The sequence below is a fragment of the Loxodonta africana genome, unplaced genomic scaffold, assembly GCF_030014295.1.
Source record: "Loxodonta africana isolate mLoxAfr1 unplaced genomic scaffold, mLoxAfr1.hap2 scaffold_236, whole genome shotgun sequence".
Classification (NCBI taxonomy): domain Eukaryota; kingdom Metazoa; phylum Chordata; class Mammalia; order Proboscidea; family Elephantidae; genus Loxodonta; species Loxodonta africana.
In genome coordinates this window covers 35827-59435 of record NW_026974968.1, presented here as the reverse complement: position 1 = coordinate 59435, position 23609 = coordinate 35827, and the positions used below count along the sequence as shown (strand labels likewise).

The 23609-nt window shown below is 42.2% G+C and overlaps 2 long non-coding RNA genes across 3 annotated transcripts in view; one reads left to right on the top strand and one right to left on the bottom strand.

The window, feature by feature from the left end:
* LOC135229339 (uncharacterized) overlaps nucleotides 1-23410 on the bottom strand; it is a 58991-nt gene extending 35581 nt beyond the window's left edge. Inside the window, exon 1 of one of the 2 annotated variants that reach the window (XR_010320118.1) lies at nucleotides 23301-23410. This is a non-coding gene — a long non-coding RNA (uncharacterized LOC135229339). Of the gene's footprint in view, nucleotides 1-21858; nucleotides 22032-23300 lie in introns of those variants that run through there. The other variant, XR_010320119.1, reaches the window with a different exon arrangement.
* The window catches only part of LOC135229340 (uncharacterized), a 203010-nt gene that overhangs the window by 159689 nt on the left and 19712 nt on the right, over nucleotides 1-23609 (top strand). The window lies entirely within an intron of this gene.

The following is a 23609-nucleotide window of genomic DNA, read 5'->3' as shown; positions in this document are numbered from 1 at the left end:
GTGGGAATTCCAGAACACTTAATTGTGCTGATAAGGAACCTGATCAAGAGGTAGATGTTCAAACAGAAAAAGGTGATACTGCGTGGTTTAAAGTCAGGAAAGGTGTGTGTCAGGGTTGTATTCTTTTACAATACTTATTTAATCTGCAAATAATCTGAGAAGCTGGACTTTACCAAGAACACGACATCAGGATTGGAGGAAGACTCATTAACAACCTGCATTTTGCAGATGACACAACCCTGCTTGCTAAAAGATAAGAGGGCTTGAAGCACTTACTGATGAAGATCAAAGACCGCGGCCTTCAGTAGAGATTGCACCTCAACATAAAGAAAACAAAAATCCTCACAACTGGACCAATGAGCAACATCATGATCAACGGAGAAAAGACTGAAGTTGTCAAGGATTTCATTTTATTTGCATCCACAATCGACACCCATGGAAACAGCAGTTAAGAAATCAAAAGATGCACTGCCATCAGGCAAATCGGCGCAAAAGACCTCCAAAGTGTTGAAAAGCAAAGACATCACCTTGAAAACTAAGATGCAACTGATCCAAGCCAAGGTGTTTTCAGTGGCCTCGTATGTGTGGGAAAGCTGGCTGATGAATAAGGAAGACCGTAGAAGAATTGATGCCTTTTAATTGTGTTGGTGAAGAATTCTGAATATACCATGAACTGCCAAAAGAACGAAAAAATCTATCCTGAAAGAAGTATAACCAGAATGTACCCTAGCCTAGAAGCAAAGATGGCTGGCTAGACTACATCCTACGTACTTTGGACCTGTTTTCAGAAGGAATTAGTCCATGGAGAAGGATATCATGTACTATTTCTTTGGACTATCTAAGACCTGAAGAACAAAATCTCATGGTCCAAATTAACGTTTTTACTTACTAATTTTCAAATGTAGCCCTGGTGGAACAGTGGTTAAGAGCTTGGCTGAAACTAAAAGGTTTCAACCAGCCTCTCCTTAGAAGCCCTGCTGTGCAGTTCTATTCTGTCCAATAGGGTCACTGTTAGTTAAAATTTAATCCACAGCAATGAGTTATTTAATTTTCAAATATAAATTTTTTGTGTTTATGTCTAAATTCTAAAGTAAATTTTATTTTATAAACTTCCGGTTTTATAAATTTATTTTCTATTATTCAAATTTATTGTTATGGCAGAATCAAATTTAAAAAGTGACATTAATTTTCAATCCAGGCAAAATGAAACGGCAATAACTAAGTGCCGTACAAAAAAGGAAGCCTGCAGAAGATAAAAAGAAAATGATCTGTGAATCCCTAAAGACTATTCCAAAATTCGTTTTTAGAATGTAATAAATCAGCAGAGACTTCTTGCATTAAAGGTACGTGCTTAATGGGTGGGAATCATCTTACTAGTACCACTAGTGCTGAAATTAACGATGGCAATACAAATATAACCGAATTTGTTCCAAATTCTGCAACTATTTCTTGCTGTAGTAAAAAAAAAAGAAATTAGTAATGATCTAGAAAGTGAAACTAAGAATATGAAATTGTCACATCTGCAGAGCCCATAAATAACAGAAATGCAGATCCTGCCTTGTGGAATAATTTTCTTCCAATGAAGTAAATTACTGGATCAAAAGAGGCCCAAGTGATTGTCAACATCACAGTTGTCCACTTGTAAATTTGTGTTGAAAATTCCTGGACGGTAAACAAAGTTCTGTAGCCAGAATTTTTTCTAGAGTGCAAAGTTAATGATGAAAATTATAAGAGGGAGTGGCTACTGCAATCTCCATCAGACAGCTCTGTGTATTGTTTTGTTTGCAAACCTACTAACCAAACAAACAAACCCCTCATCCTCATTTAATTCTCGAATTGTTACAGATGAATTTAGCAATTGGTGCAAATTGAATAGGATCGGTAAACATGAAAATAGTTCAATTCACAGAGATCATGTTATCATATTTAAACCAAACACATTGTTCTGGCTTAATTTATGAACTGGAATCACAAATTAATGAACATCAGTATTGAAAAGCCATTTTGTAATGTGTCTTTGTTGTCCTAACAATCACTGAATGTGGACTATCTTCGTGAAAAAGAAATGAAGTCTTTGGGTCCCCACGAAATGGAAAATTTTAAAGTTGGCTTCAACTTGTTGCTCATTTGATCTATTTTTAGCAAGTCACATCTCAAAATATGGTAACACAGGAAAGGGCAATCCATCCTATAATTCTAAAATAATGTGTAAAAAAATTATAATCTTGTTAAGTGATGAAGTTCAATCAACTACTGTCAGTGAAATAAGTATAGCTCGATATTTTATTTTGTCTGTGGATTCCACTTCTGAGCCTTCTCATACAGGCCAGCTAAGTATTGTTTAAAGATCCGTATCTCCAACAGATAGAAAACCTGTGTGGTGATTTATCACGTTTGCTAGCTTAAAAAATCTAAAAAATCATACTGGTAAAGACATTGCAAAGCAAGTGTTTCACTAATTACGTGAAGTTTGCAAAATTGATTTTTCTAAGTGCAGAGACCAATCCTATGACAATGCTGCCATTACGTCACTGCATTATAAAGGCATGCAACAGAAAATTCTGGAATGTAATGAATATGCCATTTTCATACCAAGGTGCTGCATATTCACTTAATTTTGTAGGATGTATCACAATGGATTTTTGTAAAAAAAATGATTTTTTCTTCTATTCAGATATTTTACAAATTTTTTGCCATCTGTATTCACCGATGACCTCTTCATAGGAAATGATCAGCATTAAAATGTCTTTCTAATACCCACTGGGAAGCACATGCTATAGCAACGAGTGCAATCCTGGAATCACACACTCAGATTCTAGGTGCCACAGAGAATATTGCTGAAGACCAGTCACAAAAAGGAGATACCAGAACAGAAGCTTAAAACGTCACCAACAAAATGGAAACACAGCCCATATATTTATGTTTGTTATGTATAATAATATATTGCATCATTTTCATTTGATGAGTCAATTCTCCAAGATTGAGAAGTAAATTTATAGACATGCATGGATCTCTACCAGCTATTAACAAGATATTTACATAAGAGAATATTTTGAAAACACAATAAAACAAATACTGCCAAATACTGATTATCAAGCAGTTTATTGTTGCAGAAGCATTAAAAGAAACAAGTAAATGACAGAAATGCTCCAGAAGTATTGAGTGCCAGGGATCAATTTCACACAACCATCCTCACTGACACACCTGAATCTTGCATGAAATGAAGGGTGAAGATGTATGAAGTTCCTTCTGATATTTTTTTCCTTCTTAATGTGAATATAACTGATGAAGAATTCCTGAAGGTACCCAATAAACCAGCACAGGCTTATCCTGACGAGGAAACCCTGGTGGCACAGTGGGTAAGTGCTATGAATGCTAACCAAGAGGACAGCAGTTCAAATCCACCAGGCGCTCCTTGGAAACTCTATCGGGCAGTTCTACTCTGCCTTTAGGGGCGGGATGAGTCAGAATCGACTCGACGGCAGTGGGTTTGGTTTTTATCCTGATGACTTAAGATAAAGCTTTATGGAGAAGTGCTACAATTTCATTCTTACATTAGAATTAAGTTTAGAGATTCAAGACAAATTTTACTCATGTAGGCGTGTAAATCAAAAAACCAAACCCATTGCTGGTGAATTGATTTCAGCACATAGCAACGCTATAGGACAGAATAGAATTGCCCCCATAGGGTTTCCATGGAGCAGCTAATGTATTCAAACTGCCAAGCTTTTGGTTAGCAGCTGAGTTCTTAACCACTGCACTGCCAGTGCTCCAAATATACTCTGGCCCAGTAGTTCAAATGCAACAGCCGCTCCTTGAAAACCCGATGAGGCAGTTCTACTCTGACCTATAGGGTCATTATGCATCACAATCGACTCCAACCCAACAGGTTTGTTCTGCCTACTGCCTCATCCCTATTTCATTTTCTCAGAGATAAGTTTCTGTGATAGTGTCAGATTCAGGAATGTGATGAAAAATGTCTCTTGTAGGGGTGGGGACAAGATGGCAGAATAGTCAGATGCTTTGTGTAGCCCCTCTTATAACAAAGACCCAGAGAAGTAAATCGATTATATATGACAATCTAGGAGCCCTGAACATCAAAGGTGAAGTTACAGAATTGGACTTAGTGGCAGGGGGAGGGGGATATGGTTCAGAAGCAGTGAGAGGTGGACAGATCTGACCCGGCAGAAACCAGCACCCTGCAGGCTGGATTGAATAGCATGTGCGGTGACGCAAGCAGTGACGCTCGGGACATGTTTTTCACATCAGAAGAGACCGAGTGGTAGAAAGTCTACACAAGCCTCCAGAACCAGTGAAAAGCAGTGCTAAGTTGGCAAAAGATAAGTACATGCATTTAAAATGCCACACAAATCAAAAATCATCCCCTTTGGGAAGAACATCTCTCCCATTTACCTGCTTCCTCCCTCTCTGTTTTTAGTCTTAGACCAGCTTCAGCTATTTCTGGGTCCCCTGGGCCAGAAGTAGGAACTATCACATGCCCTGGAGCAGGAACAAACAACAAAAAATAATCTGCCAGCTTCCCTAAGCCAGGAACTCAGGGAAGTCACAGACATAAGGGGTCCAAAGACTCTGAGTGCCTTTCACCCTTGCATAGACCTGTGTGGGCCCATTTCAACAGCATAAGCCCTCATTAGCACACTACAACAGGGTATATACCTGAAGCCTGTTTTCAACTGTATCAGCTATAAAGTGGAGTGGCAGGTTTGGGATATTTGACAATGTTCTGCCAATTAAACAGGGTCCTCACCTACCCACATCAGTGACCTGAGGGTTGGTGGCTCCACCCACGTCACCTAGCCACCCAATTCAGGAGTCCAAGAATAAGTGGTGAATGCCAGTCCTTACAACCAACAGCATTGGGTGCCCATGGTCTGGCTGCAAAACCCACACACCTATGTGCTCTAGGGAACAGGGACATGCTTTCCTCCCAGACACTCAGGGGCAGTCATTCCCCCCATAGTAGCCAGACACCTGTACCTACACCAATCAACCCTGTCTATATGCAGGACTGTAGGTGAGAGCCTAAACCACACACTTGGTGACCGACTATGTGGACAACTGAGCTGAATCCATACAAGAAAAGTAAAAGGGCTCCTAGGCTCACATACCTAGTAACAGCTCTGATCACCTGGTGACAGGATGTAAGAGCTTCAAAGGTGCCAATAATCAAACTAGCTCAACCAAGCAGCCTATTTGGGCATATTAAAATAAAACAAGAAACTAGGACACAATACAACAACAACAAAACCAAACCCAGTGCCATCAAGTAGGTTCCGACTCAGTATGCAAACATAAAATAAATGAATATAATAACTCATTGATGGCTCAGAGACAAGTGTAAATATCAAATAACATAAAGAGGCAGACCATGATGGATTCAGGAAGCTCCCAAAACAACAAATCAAGAAAACTTCCAAATGAAAAAAAATTCCAGGAATTACTGGAGGTAGAATTTAAAAGATTAATAGACCGAGCCCTTCAAGAGATCCAGGAGGAGATCAGGCAAAACGAAGAACAAGCCAAGGAACACACAGATAAAACAATAGAGGAACTTAAGAAAGTTACACAAGAGTATAATGACAAATGTAACAGGCTGCAAGAATCCATAGAAAGACAGCAAGCAAATCCAAAAGAGTAACAATAAAGTTTCAGAATTAGACAACCCAATAGAAAATGAGAGGAACAGAATTGAGGCACTGGAAGTCAGAATTAGTGAGACTGAAGATAAAGCTCTTGATGCCAACTTATTTGAGGAAAAATCAGATAAAGTAATTTTTTTAAATTGAAGAAACTCTAAGAATTATGCGGGATTCTATCGAGAGTGATTGGAACACCAGAATCGGGGCAGGGGGTGGAGGGATAACAGAAAACACAGTGAGAATTGTTGAAGACTTCTTGGCTAAAAACTTCGCTGATCTTGTGAAAGATAAGAAGATATCTATCCAAGATGCTTACTGAACCTCACCCAAGGTAGATGCCAAGATAAAGTCACCAGGACATATAATAATCTTGCTTGCCAAAACCAAATATAAAGAGAGAATTTTAAGAGTAGCTAGGGATAAACAAAAAGTCACCTATAAAGAAGGGTCAGTAAGACTAAGCTCGGACTACTCAGCAGAAACCATGCAGGCAAGAAGGACATATACAAAGCCCTGAAGGAAAAAAAAAAAAAAATTGCCTGCCAAGAACTATATATCCAGCAAAACTGTCCCTCAAATGTGACAGTAAAATTAGGACATTTCCAGATAAGCAGAAGTTTAGGGAATTTTTAAAAACCTAACCAATATGACAAGAAATAATAAAGGGAGTTCTCCAGTTAGAAAATCAATAACATCAGCTAACAACCCAAGACTAGAACACGGGACAGAACAACCAGATATCAACCCACGTAGGGATGTCACAAATAAATCAAAGCTAAAACACTGAAAATGTAGAAACAGAGACATCGATCTGTAAAAGATGACAACATTAAGAGAAAAAAGAGGGACTAAATAATGTAGTCATAGATCTTTCATATGGAGAGGAAGTCAAGACGATATAAAGAAATAAAAGATTGGTTTAAATTTAGAAAAACAGAGGTAAATGTTAAGGTAACCCAAAGGAAACTAACAATCCTACACATTAAAACAAGGAAAACATAAATTTTCGGCAAATACAAAAGCAACAACAAGGAAAAAGATGAAAGACTAAAAAGAAAAACGATTCAGCACAGAAAAAATTAATTAGCAGTAAATACAAAGGCAACAAAAATGAAGAGGATGAAAAGAAAATGCACAAAGAACAATGACTCAACAGAGAAAATTAAGTGGAATAAGGAAAATGTCAACAAGACATTCACAAAAAACAAGAAAATGACAGCACTAAACTCATAACTATGAATAATTATGATAAAGGTAAATGGTTTAATTGCACCAATAAGGAGACAGAGAGTAGCAGAATGGATTAAAAAACATGATCCGTCTGTATGCAGACTGCAAGAGACACACCATAGACTCAAAGACATAAACAAACTAAATCTCAAAGAATGGAAATATATATATATATCAAGCAGACAACAATAAAAAATAAGAGTGGCAATATTAATCTCTGATAAAACAGGCTTTAAAGTAAAATCCGCCACAAAGGAAAAGGAAATACACTATATAATGATTAAAGGGTCAATATACCAGGAAGACAAAATCATAATAAATACTTACATACCCAATGACAGGGCTCCAAAACACATAAAACAAACTCAAACAGCATTGAAAAGAGAAATAGCTCCACAATAATAGTCAAAGACTTCAACATACCGCTTCTGATGACAGACAGGATATCCATAAACAAGCTCAATAAAGACACGGAAGACCTAAATACCACAATCAGCCAACTTGATCTCATAGACTTAAACATAACACTTCACCCAACGGTAGTCAAGTAAACTTTCTTTTCTAACGCTCATGGAGCATTCTTGAGAATAGACCACGTATTAGGCCACAAAGCAAGCATTAACAGAATCCAAGACATCAAAATATTACACAGCATGTTTCCTGACCATAAAGCCATAAAAGTCAAAATGCTGTCGTTATCATACATTTTAATTTCTTACATATTTTAAACCCAATAAAGTCTATTCTTATTATGTTATGCAGTCAGTAATCCTCTATTTTTACCCATTTCATTAACTTTCATTCCTTCTTGCATCTTAAGCCTTTTACCCTATTTTCTTTCTGCTTGAAGAATACCTTTGGAATTTTCTTTAATGTGGGCATGCTGATGTTAACTTATCTAGGTTTTGTTTGTCTGAAAACAAAAGGTCTTTGCTCGTTCATGAAGGATGTTTTTCCTCAGCATAGAGTTCTGGGTTGCCATGGATTTTCTCTCTGTAATTTAAATATACCATCTTATTGTCTTACGGTTTTCACTATTTCTGTACAGAAGTCATCGGTCAGTTTCTTTGTTTGTCCTTTAAAGATAATCTTTTAGTAGTGTTCAATTATTTGCTTTTTGTGGGGTTTTTTGTCTTTAGCTTCAGCAGTCCTACTATGAATTTCTTTGTATTTACCCTACATGGGTCTTATGAGGAAACCCTGGTGGCGTAGGGGTTAAGCGTTACGGCTGCTAAGCAAAAGGTCAGCAGTTCGAATCCACCAGGCGCTCCTTGGAAACTCTACGGGGCAGTTCTACTCTGTCCTGTAGGGTCGCTTTGAGTCAGAATCAACTTGACAGCAGTGGCTTTGTTCTTTTTTTTTTTTTTTTTTTTGGTTTGGGTTTTGTAAGTCTTCTAGAATCTGTGACTTGATATCTTTAATCATTTGAGGAAAATTCTCAGCCATGATCTCAGTTTTTCTGCCTCATTCTTTTTCTTCCTTCTTAAAGTATTTTATGCTAGATATTCTCATTGTATTCTCTGTATCTTATTCCTTTTTATATTATATATATTTTTCCTTTTGTCTTTGCCTGTATTTTCTTCCAACATGTCTTCCAGTTCACTAAATCTCTCTTCAGCATTTGTAATCTGCTGTTATATACATACATTAAGATTTTAACTTCAGCTATAGTTTTCAGTTGACTTTCTAAGTTGATCTTTTTCGTAGTTTCTAGTTTTTTGCCAAATTTCTAAGTCTTGCCTTTATTTCTTTGAACATAATAGAGTTATTTCACTGTCTTTGTCTGATAGTTCAAATATCTAGTTTTTCTGTGGATCTCATTCTGTTATTTGTTGTTTCTACAGGTTTCACTCTTTTCTTTCTTTTTAAAAAAAATTGTTGATTATATTAGAGAGGCGAGGCCAAGATGGCAGAGTAGGGAGATGCTGCCAGTGATCCCTCTTACAAAAAAGACCCGAAAAAACAAGTGAAGCGATTATATTTATGACAAGCTAGGAACCCTGAACATCAAAGGCAAAGTTAGAAAATGGACTCAACGGCAGGGGGAGGGAGAGACTATTTGGAAGGGGAGAGGAGTTACTGGACCTGAATTGCCAGGAACCCTCAGGCACCATTCCCTGGAGCGACTGCAGTGAGGCTGGCAGTAGCGTTCCAGAGGCGCTTCACTCAGGGAAAGACAGCTAGTTGCACAGACTACTCACACCTCCAGAACAAGAGAAGAATGGCACTCTCGGCAAAAGCTAATTACTTGTGTTTATTTTACCACTCCTCAAACTCCCAAGCCGGTTTCAGTGGCCGTCAACTTCCCTGGGCCTGAGATAGGCCCCGGTAGCACTCTGAGCCATTCTTCCGTCCTTGAAGAAGGTATAAGTTCACAACTGGGGGAAAGATAATCTGCCAGCTCAATTAAGCTGGGGAGCTCAGGACAGAAGTAGCTCTTGTTCAGGCACAAACGGTCCATGGGCTTTGAATATTTTTCACCCCAGCATGGACCTGCGTGGGCCCATTTCAGGAGAATAGGCCCTTGTTGCCAGACTGCAATGGTTTCAGCTGGACGGTGGAAAGATGGGTGTTTGATGTTTGACACTGCTTTGCCTATTAAACAGGGTCTTCACCTACCCACATCAGGGGCCTAAGGACTGGTGGCTCCACCCACAATACCTGGCCACCTGTGACAGGGCTCCAAGGGTAAGTAGTACCGCCCAGAACTTACAACCAAAAGCATTGGGTACCCACCGCCCTTCTGCAGAACCCACCCGTGTGCTCTACAGAACAGGGATGCACTTTCCTCACAGACACTCAGAGCACAGCTGTCAGACCCCTGCCTTGATCAGAGCCTGACCCCCTACTGCAGCCAGATACTTCTGCCTACACCAATAACCCCTGCCCCTCTAAGACTGTAGGACAGAGCCTGTACCACACACTTTATGACCAACTACCTGGGCACCTGAGTTGAATCCATACAAGAAAAATAAATGAACTCCTAGGCTCCTATACCTGGTAACAGTGCTAGCCATCTGGTGATAGTACATTAGAGCTTCAAAGGTGAAAATAATCAACCTAACGCACTCAAGCAGCTTATCTGGGTATACCAAAACTAAACAAAGGAAGAAGCTAGGATACAAAAAGCAAGCATAAAACAAACTAATACAATAACTTATAGATGGCTCAGAGACAACAGTCAATATCAAATCACATAAAGAGGCAGACACGGGGGCAGGACCAAGATGGCTGACTAGGTAGAAGCTTCCGCTTATCCCTCTTGAAACAAAGACTTGAAAAAACAAGTGAATTAATTACATAAAGGACAATCTACAAACCCTGACCATCAAACACAGAGCTAAGGAGTTGACCTGAGTGACAGGGGAGTGAAAAGCCACACTGCAGCAGCGACCGCTTCCGGAGCCAGAGTCCCACGCCACAGCATTGAGCCCTCGCGGTTTCCTGGTGTCAGAGTGGTGGGGCTGATTGTGGCTTACTGAGACAGGGAAGCACGGATGTAGGCCTAACCTCAGGACCAACCTCAGAGGGGACCCAGGCAGCACACGCAGGCTCCACACAGACGCGGCTGGCAGGGAAATGAAAAACCACGGGGAAGCAGCAACTGGTTTTGGAGCCTGGAGTGCAGCGCCCCAGAAAGGAAACCTTGGTGCTGGGTGTTGGACTAAGTGTAGGGGAGCTGATTGTGGCTTCCTGAGATGGTGTGAGCATGGACGCTAACCCTAACCCTCTGGGACAGTCTCAGCAGGGATACAGCCAGCACACGCAAGCTACACAACGCTCTGGAATCTCAGAAAAAACAGTCCTCACCAAACAACATAAGTAACTTTGTATATTTTGCCAGGCTACTCTCTTCTATATATCTGATTCCACCCCTCATTGCCCCAGCCAGCTTCATTAAGACTGGAATTCCCTGTGCCAGAGAGTGAAGTGCACTGCTCGATTTTTTTTTTCTTCTTTCTTTTCTAACCCATTCTCCTGGCCTGAGAAAAGTACCATTTAACAATCAAAGAAAAAATCCTTCCCTGACTTCCCTAAGCTGCAATTAACAATACAGAATCAGCTCCATCCAGGCATTAAGAGACCCATAGTCTTTGGCTTTCACCCTACAGGTAACTAGGTGGCTATTATAATGCAGAGGCAATTCTGATAGAGATCTGACCATAATTGTTTTAGCTCAGCAATGGAAAGGCAAGTTTTGGAGGTCAGATACCTCTGTACCTATTAAACAGAGCCCTCACTGGTCCACACCAGCGAAAAGAAGGCTGAAACTCCACCCACACCACCTAGCCACCTGCTAGAGGGGTCTGAGAATAGTGACGTCTACCCAAGTATTGGGTGCCTAAGATACAGCTGCAGAGCTCACCCACCAGAGCACTCTAGAGAATAGAGCCACACCTACCTCACTGACACTTGAAGGAAGGCTGTCAGCATCCTGCCCTCCTCGAAATGTGACCCCCTGCCACTAATAGAAACTGGCACATACAACCATCACCACTACTCCTCTAAGATAATAGGTGAGAGCCTACACCACACACTAGGTGATCAGCTATCAGGACACCTGAGCTGATTCTATTCAAGAATAGTGAATGGACTCATACACTTATATACCTGGTAACAGCTCAGGCAAGCTGGTAATAGGACGTAAGTGATTCAAAAGCTACAGCAATCACGATACCACAATCTAGTAGCCCATGTGGGTGTATTGTAACAAAACAAAACAACAAGACTCAGTGAGCAAATATAAAAGAAAATATTACAAAATCTTATAGATGGCTCAGAGACAGCAGTCGACATCAAATCACATGAAGAAGCTGACCATGATTGCTTCTACAAAGCCCCAAATCAAAGAATCAAAATCATTCCCGGATGTAGATACATTCCTAGAATTGCCAAATGTAGAATAAAAAAAAAATTGTATACAGAATGCTTCAAGACATCAGGAATGACCTCACAAATGAAATAAGGCAATCTACAAAAAAACCAAGGTATACACGGATAAAGCAGTTGAAGAAATCCAAAAGATCATTCAAGAACATAGTGAAAAAATTAATAAGCTGTAAGAATCCATAGAGAGATAGCATTCAGAAATCCAAAAGATTAACAATAAAGTCACAGAATCAGACAACTCAATAGGAAGTCAGAGGAGCAGACTCGAGGAACTGGAATGCAGAGTGGGGGAGCTGGAAGATAAGACAATTGACACAAATATAGTTGAAGAAAAATCAGATAATAGAATTTAAAACTATGAAGAAACCCTAAGAATCACGGGGGACTCTATCAAGAATAATTTGCGTGTGACTGGAGTTCCAGACAGGGAGGGGTAACAGAAAATACAGAGCGAATAGTGGAAGATCTGATGGCAGAAAAATTCCCTGGCATCGTGAAAGATGAAAAGCTATCTACCCAAGATGCTCATCGAACCTCATACAAGATAGATCCCAAAAGAAAATCACCAAGACATATCATCAAACCTGCCAAAGCCAAAGATAAAGAGAAAATTTTAAAAGCACCCAAGGATAAACGAAAAGTTACCTACAAAGGAGAATCAATAAGTTTGCACTACTCGGCAGAAACCATGCAGCCAAGAAGGCAATGGGATAACATATATAGAGCACTCAAAGAGGAAAAACTGTCAGCCAAGAATCATACATCCAGCAAAACTCTAAAACATGAAGGTGAAATTAAGATATTTACAGATAAACGCAAGCTTAGAGAATTTGCAAAAACCAAACCAAAACTGCAAGAATTACTAAAGGAAATTCTTTGGTCAGAAAATCAATAATATCAGATACCAATACAAGGTCACAGAACAAAACATCCTAATATCAACTCAGATAGGGAAATCACAAAAACAAAATAAGATTAATTAAAAAAAAATTACTCAAAACAGGGAATCATTGATGTCATTACGTAAAAGATTACAACAGTCAAAAAAGAGGGACTAAATACAGGAGGCATAGATCTTACATATGCAGAGGAAACCAAGGTGATATAGGGTGAAACAAGTTAGGTTTTTACTTAGTCAAACTGGGGTAAATATTAAGGTAACCACAATGAGGTCTAACAATTCCATACTTCAAAATAAAAACCAAGATAAACATAACGACTCACCAAAATAAATTCAACTACTATAAAAGGGAGTAACACACATTCTACAAAGAAAACTCAACACAAAAAAGTAAATGGAAAAATGAAATTGTCAAAAACAGGCAACAAAATGACAGCACTAAACTCATACTTATCTATAATTACACTTAATGTAAATGGACTAAATTCACCAATAAAGAGACAGAAAGTTGCAGACTGGATAAAAAAACACGATCAGTCTGTATGCTGCATAAAAGAGACACACCTTAGACTTAGAGACACAAATAAACTAAAACTGAAAGGACGGATAAAAATATATCAAGCAAACAACAATCAAAAAAGAGCAGGAGAGGCAATATTAATTTCCAACAAAACAGACTTTAAAGTTAAATCCACCACAAAGGATAAAGAAGGACACTACGTAATGATTAAAGGGACAATTTACCAGGAAGATACAACCATATTAAATATTTATGCACCCAATGATAGAGCCGCAACATTCATAAAACAAACGTTAACAGAATTAAAAAGTGAGATAGACACCTCCACAATTATGGTAGGAGACTTCAACACAACACTCTCGGTGAAGGGTAGGAAATGCAGTCAGAAGCTCAATAGAGACACAGAAGATCTAATTGTTACAATTAAACAACTTCACTTCATAGACTTATACAGAACACTCCACCCAACAGCTGCAAAGTATAATTTTTTTTTTAGTGCACATGAAACATTCTCTAGAATAGATCACATATTAGGTCATAAAACAAGCCTTTGCAGAATGCAAAACACTGAAATATTACAAAACATCTTCTCTGAACAAAAGACCGTAAAAGTAAAAATCAATAACAGAAAAACCAGGGAAAAGAAATCAAATGCTTGGAAACTGCACAATACCCTGCTCAAAAAAGACTGGGTTATGGAAGACCTTAAGGAGGGAATAAAGAAATTCACAGAATTCAACGAGACTGAAAACGCTTCCTATGAAAACCTTTGGGACACGGTGAAAGCAGTGCTCAGAGGTCAATTTATATCAATAAAGGCACACATATTAAAGAAGAGCCAAAATGAAAGAACCGTTCCTACAACTTGAACAAAGAGAAAGAGAGCAACAAAAGAAACTGTCAGGCACCAGAAGAAAGCAAAAAATAAAAAGTACAGCAAAATTAAATGAATTAGAGAACAGAAAAACAATTGAAAGAGTTAACAAGGCCAAAAACTGCTTCTTTGAAAAAAATTAACAAAATTGATAAAACACTGGCCAGACTGACTAAAGAAATACAGGAAAAGAAACCAATAACCCGAATAAGAAATGGGATGGGCCATATCACAACACATGCAACTGAAATTAAAACAATCATATCAAATTACTACAAAAAATTGTACTCTAACAAATTTGAAAACCTAGAAAAAATGGATGAATTCCTAGAAACACACTGCCTACCTAAACTAACACACACTGAAGTACAACAACTAAATAGACCCATAACAAAAAAAGAGATTGAAAAGGTAATCAAAACACTCCCAACAAAAAAAAGCCCTGGACCTGACGGCTTCACTGCAAAGTTCTACCAAACTTTCAGGGAAGACTTACCACTACTACTGAAGGTATTTCAAAGCATGGAAAAGGACGGAATACTACCTAACTCCTTCTATGAAGCCAGCATAACCCTGATACCAAAACCAGCTAAAGACAACACAAAAAAAGAAAATTACAGACCTATATCCCTCATGAACATAGATGCAAAAATCCTCAACAAAATTCTAGCCAATAGAATTCAACAACGTATCAAAAAAATAATCCACCATTACCAAGTGGGATTTATACCAGGTATGCAAGGTTGGTTCAATATTAGAAAAACAATTAATGTAATCCACCACATAAAAAAAGACAAGAACCAAATAATTTTATCAATTGATACAGAAAAGGCATTTGACAAAGTCCAACACCCACTCATGATAAAAACTCTCAGCAAAATAGGAATAGAAGGAAAATTCCTCAACATAATAAAGGGTATTAGTACAAAGCCAATACCCAACATCATCCTAAATGGAGAGCCTGAAAGCATTTCCCTTGAGAAGGGGAAACAGACCAGAATCCCCTTTATCACCGCTCTTATTCAACATTGTGCTAGAGGTCCTAGCCAGAGCAACTGGGCTAGACAAAGAAATAAAGGGCATCCAGATTGGTAAGGAAAAAGTAAAATTATTTCTATTTTCCAACGACATTATCTTATACACAGAAAATCCTAAGGAATCCTCAAGAAAATTATTAAAATAGAAGGGTTCAGCAGAGTTTCAGGTTACAGTATAAACGTACAAAATCAGTTGATTCCTCTATATCAACAAAAAGAACATTGAAGAGGAAATCATCAAATGAATACCATTCAGAGCAGCCCCCAAGAAGATAAAATACTTAGGAATAAACCTCACCAAAAACTAAAACCGCTATACCAAGAAAACTGCAAGGTACTACTGCAAAAAAACAAAAGGAACCTACGTAATTGGAAAAACATACCTTGCTCATGGATAGGAAGACAACATTGTAAAATTGTCCATTCTACTAAAAGCCATCTATAGATACAATGCACTTCCGATCCAAATTCCAATGACATTTTTTAAAAAGATGGAGAAACAAATCACCAACTTCATATGGAAGGGAAAAAAGTCGTGGATAAGTAAAGCATTACTAAAAAAGAACAAAGTGAGAGGACTCACTCTGCCTGATATTAGAACCAATTATACCACCACAGTAGTCAAAACAGCCTGATACTGGTACAACAACAGACACATAGACCAATGGAACAGAATTGAGAATTCAGATATAAATCCATCCACATATGAGCAGCTGATATTTGACAAAGGCCCAGTGTCAGTTAATTGGGGAGAAGACAGTCTTTTTAACAAAAGGTGCTGGCGTACCTGTATATCCATCTGCAAAAAATGAAACAGGACCCATACCACACACCATGCACAAAAACTAACTCCAAATGGATCAAAGACCTAAACATAAAATCTAAAACGATAAAGATCATGGAAGAAAAAATAGGGACAACATTAGGAGACCTAATACATGGCATAAACAGAATACAAAACATTACTAAAAATGACGAAGAGAAACCAGATAACTGGGAGCTCCTAAAAATCAAACACCTATGCTCATCTAAAGACTTCACCAAAAGAGTAAAAAGACCACCTACAGACCGGGAAAAAGTTTTCAGCTAAGACATCTCCGCCCGGCACCTGATCTCTAAAATCTACATGACTCTGCTAAAACTCAACCACAAAAAGACAAACAACCCAATTAAAAAATGGGCAAAGGATATGAACAGGCACTTCACTAAAGAAGACATTCAGGCAGCTAACAGATACATGAGGAAATGCTCTCAATCATTAGCCATTAGAGAAATGCAAATCAAAACTACAATGAGATTCCATCTCACTCCAACAAGGCTGGCATTAATCCAAAACACAGAAAATAATAAATGTTGGAGAGGCTGTGGAGAGACTGGAACACTTATACACTGCTGGTGGGAATGTAAAATGGTATACAACCACTTTGGAAATCAATTTGGTGCTTCCTTAAAAAGCTAGAAATAGAACTACCATACAACCCAGCAATCCCACTCCTCGGAATATATCCTAGAGAAATAAGAGCCTTTACACAAATAGATATATGCACATCTATGTTTACTGCAGCACTGTTTACAACAGCAAAAAGATGGAACCAACCAAGGTGCCCATCAATGGATGAATGGATAAATAAATTATGGTATATTCACACAATGGAATACTACACATCGGTAAAGAACAGTGACGAATCTGTGAAATACTTCATAACATGGAGAAACCTGGAAGGCATTATGCTGAGTGAAATTAGTTGCAAAAGGTCAAATAGTGTATAAGACCACTATTATAAGATCTTGAGAAATAGTTTAAACTGAGAAGAACATATTCCTTTGTTGTTATGAGAGGGGGGAGGGAGGGGGAGTAGGAGAGGGGTATTTACTAAAGAGATAGACAAGAACTACTATGCGTGAATGGAAGGACAACACTCAACACAGTGGAGGTCAGCACAACTGGACTAAACCAAAGCAGTTTCCTAAATAAACTGAACGCTTCAAAGGTCAGCAAAGCAAGGGCACATGTTTGGGAACCATGTTTTCAGGGGACATCTAAGTCAACTGGCATAATAAAATCTACTAAGAAAACATTCTGCATCCCACTTTGAAATGTGGCGTCTCGGGTCTTAAATGCTAACAAGCGGCCATCTCAGATGCATCAATGATTCTCAACCCACCTGGATCAAGGGAGAATGCAGAACACCAAGAACATAAGATAATAACGAGCCCAAGAGACAGAAAGGACTACATGAACTAGAGACTACATCATCCTGAGACCAGAAGAACTAGATAGTGCCGGGCCACAACCAATGACTGCCCTGACAGGGAACATAACAGAGATCCCTTGAGGGACCAGGAGAACAGTGGGATGCAGACCCCAAATTCTCATAAAAAGACCAGACTTAATGGTCTGACTGAGACTGGAAGGACTCTAGTGATCATGGCCCCCACACCTTCCGTTTACCCAGTACGGGAACCATCCCCAAAGCCAGTTCATCAGACATGGATTGGACTAGACAATGGGTTGGAGAGGGATGCTGGTGAGGCGTGAGCTACTTGGTTTGGGTGGACACTTGAGACAATGTTGGTATCTCCTGCCTGGAAGGGAGATGGGTGGATAGAGGGGCTTAGAAACTGGCAAAACGGCCACAAAAAGAAAGAGTGGAAGGAGGGAGTGGGCTCTCCCATTGGGGGGAAAGTAATTGGGAATATGTAAGAAGTTGTGTATAAGTTTTCATGTGAGAGACTGGCTTGATTTGTAAACTTTCACGTAAAACACAACAAAAATTATTGAAATAAAAAAAAAGCTGACCCATGATTGCTTCAACAAGCTCTCAGAACAAAGACTCAAGGAATCTTCTGGATGAAGGTGCAATCCTGGAATTACCAGATGCAGAATACAAAAGATTAATATACAGAACTCTTAAAGACATCAGGAAGGAAATGAGGCAAAATGCAGAACAAGCCATGGAACACACAGATAAAGCAGCTGAAGAAATTAAAAAGGTTACTCAAGAATATAATTAAAAATTTAATAGGCTGCAAGAAACCATACAGAGACTGCAATCAGAGATTCAGAAGATAAACAATAAAATTACAGAGATAGAAAACTCAGCAGAAAGTAAGAAGAGCACAATTGAAGAACTGGAAGGCAGAATAACTGAGATTGAAGATAAAGCACTTGGGACCAATATATTTGAAGAGAAACCAGAGAAAAGAAATTAAAAAATGAAGAAATCCAAAGAATCATGTGGGACTTTATCAAGAGAAATAACTATGAGTGATTGGAGTACCAGAACAGGGAGGGCTAACAGAAAATACAGAGGGAACTGTTGAAGATTTGTTGGCAGAAAACTTCCCTGATATCATGAAAGATGCTCATCGAATTCCACATACAGTAGATCTCAAAAGAAAGTGACCAAGACATATAACAATCAAACTTGCCAAAATCAAATATAAAGAGAATTTTAAGAGAGGCTAGGGATAAAAGAAGTCACCAACAAAGGAAAGTAAATAATAATAAACTTGGACTACTCAGCAGAAATCATGGAGGCAAGAAGGCAATGGGATGACTTATATAAAATATTGAAGGAAAAAAATTGCCAGCCAGGAATCAAACCATAACCCTGGCCCTCTGGCCCTCTGGCCCTCTGGCCTTAGCCCTCTAACTCTAGCCCCTAAGCCCTGAGCCCCAAAGCCCCTAAGACCCTAAGCCCTTAGGTCCTAACCACCAAGACCCTGAACTCTAGCCCTAACCCAAACCGTAACCATATACCCTAAACCCTACAATCTAAACACCTACACCCCAAAACACTACACACAAAAACCATACACACTAAACCCTATACTCTAAGCCCGAAACCCTAAACCCAAACCTCAAGCCCCAAAGCCGAAACCCAAAACCTAACCGTAAGCCCTAAACCCTAACACCTAACCCTAAACCCTAACCACCCTAACCCTAACAACCCTAACCCTAACGACCCTAACCCTAACTACTCTAGCCCTAACCCTCGAACCCTAACCCTCTAATGCTAACCTGAAACCCTAACCCAAAACCCTAACCCTCTAACTCTAACCCTCTAACCCTAACCCTCTAACCCCAACCCCCAAACCCAACCCCAAACACTAAACCTCAAATCCCTAGCCCTAAACCTAAGAATGAGCCTAAGCCTAACCCTAACACAACCCTAAACCCTAAACCATAACACTTAAAACCCTAACACGCGAAACCCTAACACCCTTAGCCCTAACACATTTAACCCTAACATCCTAAATGCCAAAACCCTAAACACTAACACCCTTAACCCCAACCACTAACCCCTAAACCCTAACTTAAAGCCTAAGTCATCTAACCCTAATACCCTAACTCTAAACCCTAAAACCTACACCCTAACCCCAGCCCCCAGCCCTAACCCTCACTCTAAGCCTTAAACCCTAAACCCTAAGGCCTAAACCCTAGGCTCTAAGCCCTAAGCCCTAAACCCTAAGTCCTAAAACCCTAAACTCTAAGCCCTAAGCCCTAAACCTAACCCTCTAACCCTAAACCCTAAAACTTTACCCCAAACCCATCCCAAACCCCTAAACCTGAACCCCTAAACCCTAGCCCTAACCAGTAACCCTAAACCTCTAAACTATACCCCTAACCCTCTAACCCTAACCCTCTAACCCTAACCACAACACCAACCCCAACCTCTGAACCCCCAAACCCTAACCCCCAACCCTAAGCCTCTGAACCCTAAGCCTAAACCCTCTAACCCTAAACCCTAACCTTCACCCCCTCACACCCTCACCTTCTCACTCCCTCACTCTATAATCTTCTCAACCTCTAACCCCCTCACCCTCTAACCCCTCACCCTGACTCCCTCAATCTCTAACCCCCAAACTCTAAACCCCAACCCTCTAACACCCACCCTCTAACCCCAACCCACAAATCCCAAACAAACCCAACCCCAAGCCTAAACCTAAATCCCTAAAACCTAACCCAAACCCTAATGACTAAACCACAAAACCCTAAACCCCCAAAACCCTAAACCCCAAACTGCAACCCCTAACACCTAACCTGTAACTCCAAACTCTAACCTCAAACCCTAAACCTAACACCTAACCCCAACCCAAAAACCCTAACCAAAAAACCCAACCCTAAACTCTAACCCCCAAACCCCAACCCCTAAACCAAACCCTAAGGACTCTAACTCTAACAACCCTAACCCTAACATCCCTAAGCCCAAACCCTAACCCTTTTTGTTAGCAGCCATAGCACTTAACCACTAGCCACCAGGGTTACCATGAGCAGTCACAGGAATAGACATATGCACACCCGTGTTCACTGCAACATTATTCACAGTAGCAAAAAGATGGGAACAACCTAAGTGCTCATCCACAGAGGAACGGATAAACAAACTACGGTACATACACACAGTGGAACACTACACGACAGTAAAGACCAATGATGAATCTCCGAAACATCTCACACCATGGATGAATCTGGAGCGCATCACACTAAGTCAATCACAAAACGACATATACAGTAAGTGACCACTATCATGAAAACATTTACGCACAGAAACAATCTTTGATGTTCACCAGGGAGACGAAGAGTGGGTAGAGAAAAGCCAACTAAACAATAACCAAAAAAACCAAACCCACCGCCGTCGAGTTGATTCCAGCTCATAGCGACCCTATAGGACAGATTAGAACTGCCCCATAGAGTTTCCAAGGAGCGCCTGGTGGATTTGAACTGCAGGCCTTTGGTTAGCACCGGTGGCTCTTAACCACTACGCCATCAGGGTTTCCAACTAAACGACACATATGTGGTAACTCTGGTGAAGGAAGAGACGGTACACAAGACTGGGAATCAACCTCAGCCTCACTCTAACCCTAACCCTAAACCACTTGTGCCCTAGCCTAGTAACCCCAGCCCTAACCCCAACCCCCAACCACCTAAAACCTATACCCCTAAACCTGACTCCCAAACCTCTAACCCCCAAACCTGGACCCCTAGCACCAAACCCTAACCCCTAACCCTAATCCTCCAACCCTTCTGCATCTCTGGGCCTCTCGACTCTCCGTCTATTTTCTCCCTCCAAATCGTACTAACACTCAGTGGAATTTTGAAGTTTGAGCTGTGCTTTGCTTCTTGTTGTCTCCACCGGTTCCATCAAGGCACTGCATCATTTCTTTGCTCTGCTTCACTATTCAGTTCCAAAACCATGGCTTAGAATCGCCTGTCACTAAACTTCAGCGATTCGGTGCAAGGCCGCGAGAGGGCGTGCGCACCGCCGGTTCTGTTCTGCCCACCAGGCCCTCTGAGTATGGGAACCTCCTGGACCTAAGCCGGGACCGACCTGGGTACCGCTCCAGTGGCGATAGCAGAAGCTTTTCTTCCCGAGGGACCCAACGCCCCAGGGCGCTCTCTCAATACTCCCATTAATGCTGTTATTATCCTAACCCACTCCTTCTGCGAGACCTAGTGGGTCCTCGACCAGGCCCAGCCTTCAGGACCCGCATCCCCCTGCCGTGGTCACGTACAGGAACCTGCAGGGCCGCGCCCTCCCCGCCCAAGCTCTGCCCCTCCACACCCTGATGCCCTGCAGGCCTCTACTAGGTCCCCGTCCAGAGCAGAGTTGTCGCCCTGCACGGGGTGGGGGGACACGAGTGAACATCCGGAAACCACCCCCCAAGCACGAAGCCGACTGCCCGTATTGAGACCGTGTGAGCAGGGCTGCCCCGCCGACTGGAGCCTGCAGGGCATCACTCACGTTTGTCAGCTTCTCACTGCCCTCTGGGCTCGGGGTCCCAGAGCAGCCAATCCCCCCGGGGCGGGGGGGGGCAGTCCGTCCGCAGGGGCTGGAAGATCGGGTTGGTGCCCATGGCCGGAGCGCTTAAAACCCTTATAAACCCTCATAAACGGCCAGCTCCAGACCTTCAAAAGTCAGCCCGAGAGACACCTAATCTCCTCCAACGTAAAAAAAAAAAAAAAAAACAAAAAACAAGCTGCCGTGGAGTCAATTCTGACTCACAGCGACCCTATAGGACAGAGTAGAACTGCCCCACAGAGTTTCCAAGGAGCGCCTGGTGGATTCGAACTGCCAATCGTTTGGCTAGCAGCCTTAGCACTTAACCACTACGCCACCAGGGTAACCCACTGAACCCACTGCCACCAGGGTAGAGGCTCCAAATCCCGCCAGTGTGAGGAACCCTCAAATCCCCTCAGCACCAGAGATCGCGTCCACAGCGACCGGTACACAGCGCCGCACAAATGTTTAAGTTAACAAACGACCTGGTTGCTCAGGACCCCTTCCTGCTACCCCCACCCCCGGCACCCAGAGGGGGAGCGGGACCCGGCATCCACACTGTTAACAGACACTGAATCGCTGCTGCATCCACAAGGAGTAGGATCCCCACGCTGCTCCACAGATTCCCAGGACCCCTTCCTTTCCAGGTGGGGCCGGGGCCAAGCCGACGACCCAGCCCGGAGAGTAGACCAGCCGGCGCGGGCGCGGGCGCGGGGTGCCTCAGCCTCCCAGGCACAGCACCCAAAACAATAAGGGGCAGCATGGCCTTGGGCGGGGGATCCCTCTCTCCCCTGTCCCTGGCACCCTACGGAGTCTGGTGGGGGTGGGAGGACGAATGGGGGCGAGTGCCCCGCCCTCAGTCTGGAATCTCACCCCCCCGGGCGAACTCTGGGCCTTGGTTTCCCCCCTGGCACAGGGAGCAGGTGGGGGGCGGGGGGACAGGCGCCCATCCCCCAGCTTGGCCCGCAAACCCTCCCCGGGCAGAGTAGGGACCTTGGCGCAGCCCTGGACACAGCCTTTCTCCCCAAGCCCTTCAAGCCCCCAGGCCCGAGGGCACTCCGCAGCTGGATCCCGCGGCTAGACCCCCCCCCCCCGCAAATCCACGGGGATGCAAATTCGCAGACCAGCTGAGTCTCCCGGGCCAGAGGCTCCCTCTCGCAGCCCCTAGAGTGGCTGCGTCCGCCCGCCCCCGCGCCGCATCCGCCCCTGGGGATCACTCGGGACGGGGTACCCCGGAGGGGGCGATGCCAGCTGCTAACCCAACGTCCGGACTCCCCAACCTCTGGAGCCCACGGACTGCTGGGACTGGGACCCGCCCTCCTGGCGCCTTCCCTCCACACCTTCGAGGGGCCGGGCTTGTTCAGTCTGGGAGCGGGTCCCTCCACCCAGCTGCCGGAGTTTCATACCTTTCAGAAAATACAGCACAGAAAGCAGCACGAACACCGTCCGCTGTAAGGCGCGCCACCTGCCCGGGCCCCTCACCACCCGTCCCAGCACTTCCGGGAGTAACTGGCTGGACGGCGAGGAACATGGCTGCCGGCCCCGCCCAGCGGCCCGGGTGTGGGGCGGGCGTGGGGGGGTTGGGCCTCCAGAGGGGAGGGTGGGGTCTAGAAGCAAGGACAAGGCCTAGGTGTACGGGGTGAGGAGACAGGAGACGTCAGGAGAGGGCCCTCTCCGGCGCAGAGTTAAGTATTGGAGGTGCAACGGTTAAGTGC